General features: G+C 34.7%; 1 pseudogene; it reads right to left on the bottom strand.

The window, feature by feature from the left end:
- Positions 1-492: 492 nt before the first annotated feature.
- Positions 493-1854, bottom strand: LOC114031750 (annotated as a pseudogene).
- Between the last annotated feature and the right edge of the window lie 10345 nt (positions 1855-12199).

The following is a 12199-nucleotide window of genomic DNA, read 5'->3' as shown; positions in this document are numbered from 1 at the left end:
TCTTACTTTTTTCTTGTTTTCTTTTTCCTACAGTGGCCATTCCAAGAGGGTCTAAGCTTTGCTTATGATAGTGTTAAAGTGGTTCCTTTTCAGCACATCTGCTACAGAGCCACAAAAAGGGACAAGAGTTACTAGTAAAATACTTTAACAACCTGGGAGTTCCTATCTGGATACAAGCACACATTAATGTATAAAGGGATCCACATTCTTATACTGTATTAGCCAAATGGATCTGAGGTCAAGAGAATTCTTCAATTTGCTAATGCCTCTCTTATTATAATCCCTAAGATTATCTTACAAAGTTAAGGTTACACAAGTAAAAGAATTACAACTTGTTAGGAGAAGAGGGTCTCAGATCTATTGCAGTTTTCACTAAATGGACTACTTGTTTAAATTGTAAGGTCTAAAGTATAAGAAAATATATTCATATTGACCAATCAAATATAGATAGAAAACTCTAAAATTCAGAATACAAAAATCATGAATAAAAAATTACTTTTGCCCTGAGCCATGCTGTAATCCCAAGAGAGAGCCATTGTCATTAAAGTCCACAATTGGATTTTCATCAATGTCTAGTTCATGGCTCCTCTTCAGTTTAGCTGGTTTATATTCAGGTGGCTCCTCCTCACTCTCATCTCCATCCTTACTGTTGCTGTATGACACTTCTTTGTTCCTAATTGTTCCAGAAGTCTCCTGGGAATTTGCTTGATTGGTACTTCTATTTTCTGACAAATTCCTTTTCTTGGTTGCTCCATCACATGACTCACATTCATTGGAAAGAGTGCACTGTTGTTCACTGTTAACTTCACTTGGACATTGACAATCACTTGAGTTCAAGCAGTTGAGTTCAAGCAGCCATTCTCTACTTCCACTGAATTCAAATTTATGTTGCTAATTCCATCAAGTATTTCCTCATGATGCTTATCATTTGTATTTTCTTCATAAATTTCCTCCTCACTTTTAGTCATGGAAGCTAAGTCCAATAATGATCCCCTTGTAATGTTACTATCATTTTTCTCATCCATTTCTATTTTAGACACACAATTATCTGTATCATAACTTTGTGAATAATCAAAAGTCCACCCCTGACTTTTCCAATATTGAAACTGTTTCAAATAACACCAGTAAACATGACTATAATGTTGTTCCCATCTTTCCTTTGTCTCAAGAGAATTTCAAAGTTCAGTAGACAATATTTCACTTGGGTGTTTTTCTTGCCAGCTCTGCCATAACAATCCTTCTCCATACTCACTCCAATACTTTTGCCATTTCTCTGTAATTTCTAGTTTTGGAGGTAATACATTTTCAGTAGATAATTTTCCAGTTTCTACTTCTTCCCCATTTTGAAGTTCACATGTTCTGGTTTCCTCATACTGCTCAAAGGCTGAAGATGGACCATCTGACATTAAGTGGTCATCATCTTCATGAATCTCTTTCCATGATTCTTGCAGAATTTCATCTGAGTATTTCTTTTGAGATTTTTTCTTTTTCTTTTTAAATTTTGTTTTTTTATTTCTCAAAATTCTTGTGAGCAGACAAGCCTCCAAATTGAAGGGGTAGTCCCATACTTCTCATAAGTTCAGCCTCTGAATCCAGTTCAATTTCATCTGATCTCAAAACACTACCATTCTCCAATTCTATGGTCCTATGGGAATGATGTTCCCTCTCTTCTGTGGCTTGTTCTGTATTACTGGTATCACTGCCTTTAACATAGAACCCTTTTAATCCTAAATAGTACAATTTTCGATCCTCCACAAACGCCCTCTAGCAGAGGCAGAGGATTTTTAAATCTTCCTCCAGGTCTTCAATGAATAGGACCATTTCCGCCACGAGGCTCCACTTCCGGCACAGCATCTCGCTCTGGTGCCCGCCGCGCTCGGCCTCAGAGACCCCTCCTGCCTCGGGCCCCCGACACGCGCCGGCGGCGGCGGGCCGCCCTCGCTGCTCGTGCCGAGGCCGCCCCGGCTGGGGTCGGGGGTGGGCTCGGGAGAAGGGGGATCAAGCCCTTCCTCACGGGGTGTGGGTGTGGGTGGGGGGAGGGTCAGGCCTCCCGGGGGTCGCTCGGCAGGGAGCTCTCGCACACACCGGGGCGTGGGGAGGACGCAGCTCCGGGGGCTCAAAAAATAATTGTAATCAAACTATCTATAAAAGATTACACATGTAGAAAAGCATATGTTTGGTGATCCAGTACTTATTTCTCAGGCTTAGTAACTTCCACCAAAAAAAAAAAAATGTTCATTAATTTTAATTAGAATTGTGGTCAGATCTGTCCTGTTGCCAAAAACACAAACACAGACAATTTATTCACTATTAGCATTTTTTCCAGTAGTACGAAAAAAAGTGAATGAATCAAAATTATCTTATTCTTCTTGAATATCAACTCACTTTTTTAGAAGGTTGAGGATAGGCTTTCTAGTGAATAAGAAAGGAATTGTAGTCATTATTTCATTGATGTAAGAAATTATAACAAAGTAGATCAATGTCTTCTTTCTATAATTTATAAAGAGGTGCCTAGAAAACCAAGAGCTTAAATAATTTACCCAAGGACACCGAACCAATGAGTTAGAGGCAGAAATTAAGTCTAGCTAGATCTTCTCAAGTCCAATTCTCTATTATGGAACATTGAATATCTTGCTGAATAGGGGAAAACAATTAGTGGGGCCTTATAGAAAGAATGTTCGTAGGGGAAAAGGGTAAGTCATGTTGGTCAAGTTAGAGTTCAGGTTTCCCAACCTAAGGAGTAAACAAGAGTTGTGAAGGAGTTCATAGCACTGGCACTAAGATATCATCATAGAGTAAGTCATGGAAAATAGGGAGCAGTATGTGTGAAATGGGGGATTTATTTTTTTCATTTTTCATACAACTTCTTTGCTTGAGACAAGAATGTCCATGCTCACTTTTTTTTTGGTGAGGCATTTGGGGTTAAGTGACTTGCCCAGAGTCACACAGCTGGTGACTGTTATGTGTCTGAGGCCAGATTTGAACTCAGGTCTTCCTGACTCCAGGGCTGGTGCTCTATCCACTGTGCCGCTTAGCTGCCCCAATGCTCACTTTCTACTTGGACAATATCACTGTGATCCTAGCCATGGAACACCTTCACAGATAGACTGTTATGAATGAATAGGATGTAGAAAGAACTCTAAATAAGGGGCAAGAGGTGGTAAAGCAGGTGTAAAGTTGTAGGTTATCTAGCCACAAGGAATCATACAGCTTTTATTGATTATTCAGTTGTTTCAGTTGTGCCCGACTCATCATGAGCCCATTTAGGATTTTCCTGGCAAAGATACTGGAGTGTTTTGCCATTTATCTCACCAGCTTATTTTACAGATAATTACACTGAAGTAAATAGGATTAAATGACTTTCCCAGGGTCACATGGCTAGTAATTATTTGAGGCCAGTGTTGAACTTAGGAAGATGAATCTTCCTGACTTCAGGTCCAACACTTTTTCCACTGTACCACCTAGCTTAGGCAGTTCCAATCTTATCATATTGGAATCCAGATTGGGAAAGGACTCAAAGATGATCATGATGTAAAAGCATTAGCCCAATCCTGTGAGGAAAGGGAAGTATAGAAGTAAATACAGTATTGTTCACTGTAGAGAAAATAGTGATTCAACTAATATTAAGTAATTAGTTAACTATTGATTAATTACACAAATGTGTTTAAAATAGATTCTGGTGGTCACAAGGAAGAATAAAAGATATGTTCTCTTTAATAGCATATTTTTTGAGACTAAATCTGTATAACTTTATTAGTAGAAAGAACTCTGAATGAAAATTAAGGAAGTTCTCTCTAAAATTGTAGATTAGCAATTGCCCTGCACCTTGTAGGGCTTAATGGATGGATCACTGGGCCTGGAATCAGTAAGACTTTGAATTCCATCTGGCTTTGAATACTCAGCTATATAACTGGGCAAGTCACTTAATCTCCATTTGCCTCAGTCTTCTCAAATGTAAAGTGGAGATAATAATAAATCCAACCCAGAGGCTTGTCATGTGGATCAAATAAAATATTTCTAAAACAGCACAATGCCTGACACATAGTTGGCATTTAATAAATACTTGTTTCCTTCCTTAAAGTCTTAGAGAATTCTCTGGGACACCATAGGGTTAAGTGACTTGCTCAGGATCATAAACCTCTATGTTTTAGTGGCCTTAAACCCAGATCTTCTTGACTTTAAGTTTAGCTCTTTATCCACTACACTTCACAATTAACCAGTTTCTCATGAAATGTATAATTTTCACAAAACAAAATCTTAACAAGTTTACTTAGGATATGTGGACTTTTCTGGTAGCGGTAAAAGAGTATAATGAAGTTTTGTGGATAATGACATTACTTAGATTTTTTTCTTATTTCTTTATTCTTTTCTTAAATAAAAGAGTAAGCAAGAGAACACGTGCAGGGAAACATGCCCTTTTTGAGCAGTAGGAAAAGTGAACTAGAAAGATATTTTCAATAGAGCAGAAGACAGTCCTTGATGTTGATCTGCACTGAAATGCAAGAGCAAGAAATTTGAGCCATAACTAAATATAAATCCCTGAAGGTCTTTTAAAAATTATTAGAATGTTGTTATTTTATAAATTGTTCCCCAGACTCTGCTCATTCCATTCTTCATCTGATAATATGTCTTCCAAATTGCTTTTACAATAAGCATATTATAACAGGTACTGAACAGAATTCTTCACTCTGCATCATTTCATATAAGTTTTTCTATATCTCTTTGAAATAATTCATTTCCCCATTTCCTTCAGCACAATAGAATCCCATCATAATCATATACCATAACTCATTCAGCTATTCATTGACTGATAGATAACTCTTTAGTTTCCAGTTCTTTTTTTTGCCAGCACAAAAAGAGTTATTATACATATTTTTGTACATATAGGACCTTTTCCTATTTCTTTGATCTCTGTTGGATATAGGCCTGGCAGTGGTATAGACTGGATAGACTGGGTCAAAGGGCAAGCACTGATAGTTACTTTTTACTAAAAAATAAGTTTAGTGTTTAATTCCAAATTGCTTTCCAGAATGGTTGTACCCCTTCACAGATCCAGAAACAATGTATTAATGTGCCTGCTTCACCATAGACCATCTAACATTAATCATTTCTATTTTTTGAAAATTTTTCTAGTTTGATGGAGATTGCTTTAATTTGCATTTCTTTAGTTAGCATAATTTGGAATACTTAAAAAAAATATGGCTTTAGATAGCCTGGGTTTCTTCCCTTGTGGATTAACTGTTTACATACTTAGACCATTTGTCAACAGTGGAATAATTAATGTACTATTTCATAACACATAATGAAGGATTTAATTTCATATTAAATTACTTGCTTAAATGATTCATCTGAGTATAAATCAAATCATTGATATTAAGTTAACATAATGCTGAATTAAATCATTTATATAATAATTAAAACATTTATTTGATTCTCACAACAACCCTGTACAGTTTAGAGCTGTTATTATTCCTATTTTATAATTTGGGAACTGAGGTTAAGGGAGACTAAGTGACTACCAAAGGTCACACAGCCAGTAAGCTTTCAAGGCTTCATTTATGATGATCTGATTTATACTGAGGTAGGTCAGTATACTTGGATATTAAGTACTCTCTCTCACTGATCTAATAGGTGAAGCCAATGTGATTAAATAGGAGCTGTAACATTTCATACATTGTTCCTGTTATGGTGCTACTTACTGCACATCATTCTTTACCTCATGGTATAATATATAGTGGAAAATATACATTCATTTTAAATTATAAACTAATAATGCAAAGCATAAGAATGAGACTTTTGTTTTTGCTTTTGGCATAAAAAAATCATTTACTTGACATACTTTTAGGACTTAGAACTTCGAATTCATAAAGCACTTAGCAGTCTTCAAAGAAGGAATATATCCCATGAGCAGAAAGGCTTTCTATGTGAACATATGGCTTAGAAAAATAACAAGGGTGACCATTAACATGTAATTCTTAACAGAGGGACTTACCATTTTCTTCATCTGCTTCTTAGCCCTTAATACTCTTGCCTTAGCATATGTCTACACTCAGAGATGAATAAACTTTTGTTAACATATATCATTCTAAATGTACTATTTTAAATGAAAACTGAGATAACTGAAGCCTTTTTTCCCTTTTTTCATGAGTATGTTATTTACCTTTAAATAAAATGCTTTCAATATATGGAATTTGGAGCATTTTAATAACTTCAAAGCCTTAAATAGGATCCTCACAATTGTCTTGTTCCAGTCAAGTTTCATCCTATCATTATAAGGTCATATTGGGGTGGGGAAGGAGGAGGATTGGATATGTGGAGCGAGCAAAAGGGAGGAGTAGAGAATAATACTAAGGTTGCATAGCTAGGTACCTACGAGGATGGTGATGCCCCTGTCAGTAATAAGAATGTTGAGAAAAGGGGAGGGTTTTAGAGAATAGATGATGAGTTCTGTCTTTGCCATGCTGAGTTTGAGGTACCTACCTGCCAATGTTCTTTATGCACTATTTTTTCCATATGTCTTTATCCCATAATTGAAACTAACTTCCTCATTAGATGTGAAATCTCTCTCCTACAGGAGGGTTTGGATAATATCTATTTCTCCCCTTTTCATTAGTAACTAAAACAGAAATGTTTAAAGGCAGAATTTTGCCTTTTGTGATACCATGATGTAACTGAAACACCCAATTTAATAATCAGTTTCTTTTTAAAGAATTCAAACACTACTGCTGAGATTTGGGAGAGTATTTAATTTTCATAAAGAAATTTTATTTTTATAGTACTATCTACTTTTATAAATGATATATCATTACTATTTAAATTTGAAGTGAGAAGATGAAATCTCATGGTTACTTAAAATTCTGATTTATATCCTTCACAGGAAGACACAGTATTTCCCAATAAATTAAATCCAACACTACTTTGGGAATTGTTTCTTGTGCCAGCCTGAATGTTCCTGATGGTAAGCTAAATGAGTCAAGTATCTTCAGGTATATTGTGGCATTTCTAGCTCACAGGACAGTTTCTGTATCCACTGAAGTTCATTGCTGAATTTCTTTAACTCAACAGGGTCATTAGCCATAGAATCTATTTTTTTTAATTATTATTAAATGAGATATTTTAAAAATCCAGTTATTTACTTAGATTTTTTCTGTGCCAATGTTATTATAGTTCCCTTTCTATGACAAAATTCATATTCTAATTACTTTTGAAAAAAACTAAGTGAATATAGCAGAATATATACTTCAATTTTATTCCAAATTATTGAAAAAAATCACAAAATATTTTTTCTCTATAACTTCTTCCAAAGTGCATTTAGCTTTTCCTTTGTAGTTTCTTTCTGTTGATTTGCTATTACCTACATTTTTCCTGATCATTATTTTTCACATGGTCTCATATTATTTTATTATTTTGCCACAGAATTTTTGTTTCTTATATTTTATGCAAATTATTTAAGGCATATTTTGAGACTTAGTCATTATCAAATTTGAAAACAATCAGTGATTTAACATGACTAATATGGAAATATGTTTTGAATGATTGCAGATGTATAACCTATATCAAATTGCTTACTGTGTGAGGGAGAGAAGAGGATAGAGACTGAGGGAGAGAAATTGGAACGCAAAATTAGAAAAAAAATGTTAAAAATTGTTTTTACATGCAGTTTGGAAAAAAGAAAATATTATTTAAAAAAGAAAACAATCAGTTATTGCTTAGTATTTAATGGAAAAAAAAGATTGATTTTAACTATATGTGCACTTGGAAAAAATACTTTTTTGCAGGACTAAGGCTATTTTGTTCCTCTGGATAGTACACCTTTAAGGACATGGATGCCCAGAAAGTATTGTGACCATTATGGAGAAAAAGCACACAAGTTGATAATTTCTTGGCAATTGCAACATATGAACAGAACCCATTGATGGCGCTCAATGTTGGTTAGCCCTTTTATGAAAAGACAAGACCTAAAATCACATAGAATTAAAAGATAGTGGATAGATTCTTGGGTTGGATTTGAAGATGTGAGTTCAAATTCTGCCTCAGATATTTTCCTGCTGTGTGACAGATAATAAGTTACTTAACCTTTTTGTTCTTCAGTTTCCTTATTTGTAATAATTTAATGGCCTCCAAAGTCCCTTCTAGCTCTAAATCCATGATCTATGTTTTACGTGAGTGCATTATCGCTAGCTCTACAGAGACCCCCCCCCATCTTTGAGATTATGAATTTCACAAAATCTTAAAGTGTCAAATATAGAATTCAGGCAGATTATTATGTTAGTCCATCAATATATTATCTTAGAGAGATACTTGGGAGAGACAATGAATTTCACCCAGAACTGAATAAGAAAAAGAAAACTTTACATTGGGGAAATTTCACAATATTTTCAATGATGTAAACTGATCATTCCATCAATCATGCCTCTTTTGGTTTTGGTTTTTCACTGAGACTCATGGAACATCACAACCTTGAAAGAATCAAAATTGAATTGAATGTAGATCATGTATGACTATAGTTTGGAGTAGGTTAGAATGAAATTACAGTGAGAGATACAGACAGTTTGAGAGGTATCAATATCTCTGAAATAACAAAATAACCAGAGAAAGGTCCCCAGTATACTGGATGGATCTCCAAAGGAGGATTTGTGAAGATAGGTAAAACTTGTCAAGAAAGAGAGGAAATAGATGAATTTCATATGCATATGTGATGAGAAACTCAGAACCAATGAAAGCAAAAACTGCTCAGTGTCCTTAAATACATGAAGGACCAAAAAAAAAAAAAAACAAAACTCGTTCTATATAATTTTTTACTTAATTTTCCCGTTTATAATAGAAATAACAGAAAATTAATGTCTGGTCTTCTGAGAAAGAGTCTTTGGGAATTATTTAAATAACTTTTGGCTAATACCATAAGCCATATTTACTAATGGTTTATGTAACTTGCAAATGATGCAAATATTTTTTCCCTTATCAATATTGAACAAAACATCAGCAGTTAAAACCATGCCTTAACTCAAAACTGTCATTCATCTATTTGAGGCATTCCTTAGCATAGGCTAATTATGGTTGTTAGTTTTAGATAAATGCATTTCCAATCTCCCCATAGCTTTTAAAAATAAGTTCTCCATATTCAATTGCTAAAAATAATTTAAATGATTCTATTAAAATTGTCAAAAACAGAAACCTGCCTTAAGCCTCTGTAACTTTGATTTATATTTTTCTTAATATTTAGCTTATTTACAGTTAATAAAATGATTATGCAACAGTATTACAGTGATGTAACAGTGGCCCCCAATGGTCAATTCAGTCAAATTGCACCTACCAACTTTGACTTAGTTTTTATATACTAGTTTTGGGTTTTCTAGTCCAGTTAAACGTCAGATTCCCTAAAATAACCATTTATTCAAACAAATGAATATGATGTAAATGGGTAGAACCTGATTACTGTCAAATCCTTTAATGGATAACTAACATACGAAAGTTCTAGATGTCATCAGTGGCAATTCAACTGTGATAAATAACACAATATATACAGAGAGTTCTGGCTATAATACAATTTATACAACAATGGAGTCGTCACATTATTTTGTATTATTTTTTTTAAATTTCCATTTACTTCTATTCCTTTTCAGAGACTAGGTCACATTTAGCATTCTGTCATTGCAGTTTGTCAGTAACATAAAGTCCATCTTTCTATCAATAAGGAGAAATATAGTAGAATGATTTCCTTAGAATACTTACAGTTGGTAAAATTTTGGAAAAAGCAAAGACTGCTGCCCCCCCAAATAACATTACTTTGTACTCTGATTTCATCATTTAAATGAAACTGCTTTCTTTAAAGTTATCAATGATTTCTTAATTGCTAAATGTAATGGCCTTTTCTCAGTTTTCATCCTTTTTAAAGCTCTTTGCAAACTGTAATACTGTTAGTTTTGCTCTCCTGCCAGATACATTTTCTTCTCTTGGTTTTTGTGACACTGTCCTCTTCTAATTCTCCTACTACCCATTTGACTATTCCTTCTCAGTCTTTTCTGAGCATCTTCTCCAGTTCATGCCTACTAATCACAGGAACATGAGAGCTGAATCTCCCAACATTTCTTTTCAAACAATTTTAAAATAATGTGTCAAATCAAAGTCTGGAATAGAACAACCAACAAAATGCCAGAGTGAGACATTTTTCCAGGCTAAGACAACTTAGAAGGTCAGAAAACGAGGTCTGTGACACTGGGAAGGGGGCTGACCCAGAGCTAAATGAAATGGCAGTCATGTGAGCAGTAGCGGCAACAGTTTTGAGAACTCTCTACCCAGAGATTATAAGGGGATTGGATAACTGGTCAGATAGAGATTACATGGGATGCTTTCATGGCTACTGGACACAGGACCAGGCACTGCTTACCAACTCCATTGATCATTAACCAGTTCCAAGTTTCATTTGCAGGGCAGAAAACAGAGCTTGAATTCATAAGAGAAAAGGGGCCCAGATTGCAATTCCAGGGAGTAGAGTGAGCTGGGGTTCTAGTTCTTGCTGGCAGTTCTAGGGCAGAGAAAGAAGCCCTAGTGCCTGTGGTCTCAAGGGAACAGGAGCCCTTCCTAATTAAGACCATACCAGAAAAGCAATGACAACACATCTCCCTACATGACACTATCTTGAAAACTTACAGACTCCAAAAACTAGCTGTGAAAACAAGAAGGTGAAAAAGTCTGAATCTTGGGGCAATGACACCTTCCCCCTGCCTCTGGTGAACACACATACACACACACAAACACACAAACAAGTATATATGCCTATATCTATAGATATAGGCATATATACATACACACACATACATACAACTATCTATGTATACATATACACACACTCTATCAATTTCTTAATTTATATCTCATTATATAGTTATTTGCATGCTTTCTTTCCCATTTTAATGTGGGAGTCAAGGTTATTAACAGCATTTTTACCTTTCTTTATATCCCTAGCAATTAGCACAATGTTTGGTACATAGCAAAAACAATAAATATTTGATCCACTGATAATAATTTTTGCTAATCCCACCCAATACCTCTAGCACCTATGCAATCCAAAAGATACCTGGATGTTACATGACCCAAATAAATTGCTATCAAGTAGTGAAATTTCATTTACTTGGAATTTAGATGGATTCAGAGGACAGAAAAAAGAGCAATGAATAGTAGTTACAAATAAATAAATTTAGATTTATATTAGGAAAAGTGTCCTAGTATTTAAAGTTGTCTTTAAACAAAGAATGGATGGACACCAATTGCATATGATTTAGAGAAAATTCATGTTCTGATATGGTTTAGGCTGTAGTGGTGTCTAAATTACTTTGGGTCATCAATAATTTTTATATATTTCCTTTTGCAGCAGCAATAGTCATGCATGTGTCCTACTTATACTAACTAGGCTTTGCTTTGGTTTGGTCTTGATCACATAAAAATGGATTAGTTTCCTCATCTTCACTTCTCTAAAGGAGATAAATTAAAACTGTGGTTTTCTTACCTTTATTTAATTTAGTAGAATGTCAGATTCTGTGCCTTATGCATATTTACTTTATTATTTGTTATGTTTTCAATATCATGTTTTTTTAAATTTTTATTCCATAAATCAACCCATTTATTGTTGGACTATGGGTTATAGATCTTTGATAAGAAGATTTTATTGGTTTTTCAATTCCTTCAGTCTTCTGATGACAGGTTGGCTGTGACTGTAGAGGTGATATTGTAGGTCCATGCACCACCAGTTACTGTTTTCATAGAGGATTCACAATGCCAGCTACCCATAGTCCATCTCTTCATTTTGGACTTGCCACAGAAGGAGTAGGTATGCTTGGCATGCTGGCTAATTTCAATTTTCTTCACCATTTTTCTGAGGAAATGCACTGTAACATGTTCCATATTTAGCAACAATTCCAACCTTCTTGGCATGTTTAGCCATGTTGCCAGTTGCTTAATATCATGGTTTTAAAGAATGGATATCACTTCAAGAAAAACATGTGAGGTTATAGCTTTTAAAGAGCATAAATCAATGACTGATAGAAATATTGCAGGACTTGGTCTGGAAAACTCAAGCATTGCAAGGATGACATGAAAAAAAGTTTACATGGACAATTGAGTATGGAAAGGAAATTAATGTCTGAAAAGATTGAAAGATAGGTTGTGGTTAGGTTGTGAAGGGTTTTAAAAACTGAACAGA

The sequence above is a fragment of the Vombatus ursinus genome, unplaced genomic scaffold (genome assembly GCF_900497805.2).
Source record: "Vombatus ursinus unplaced genomic scaffold, bare-nosed wombat genome assembly UNPS02015255.1, whole genome shotgun sequence".
Classification (NCBI taxonomy): domain Eukaryota; kingdom Metazoa; phylum Chordata; class Mammalia; order Diprotodontia; family Vombatidae; genus Vombatus; species Vombatus ursinus.
Note: the sequence above shows the minus strand (reverse complement) of the source record. Positions and strands in the feature narration are given on the sequence as shown.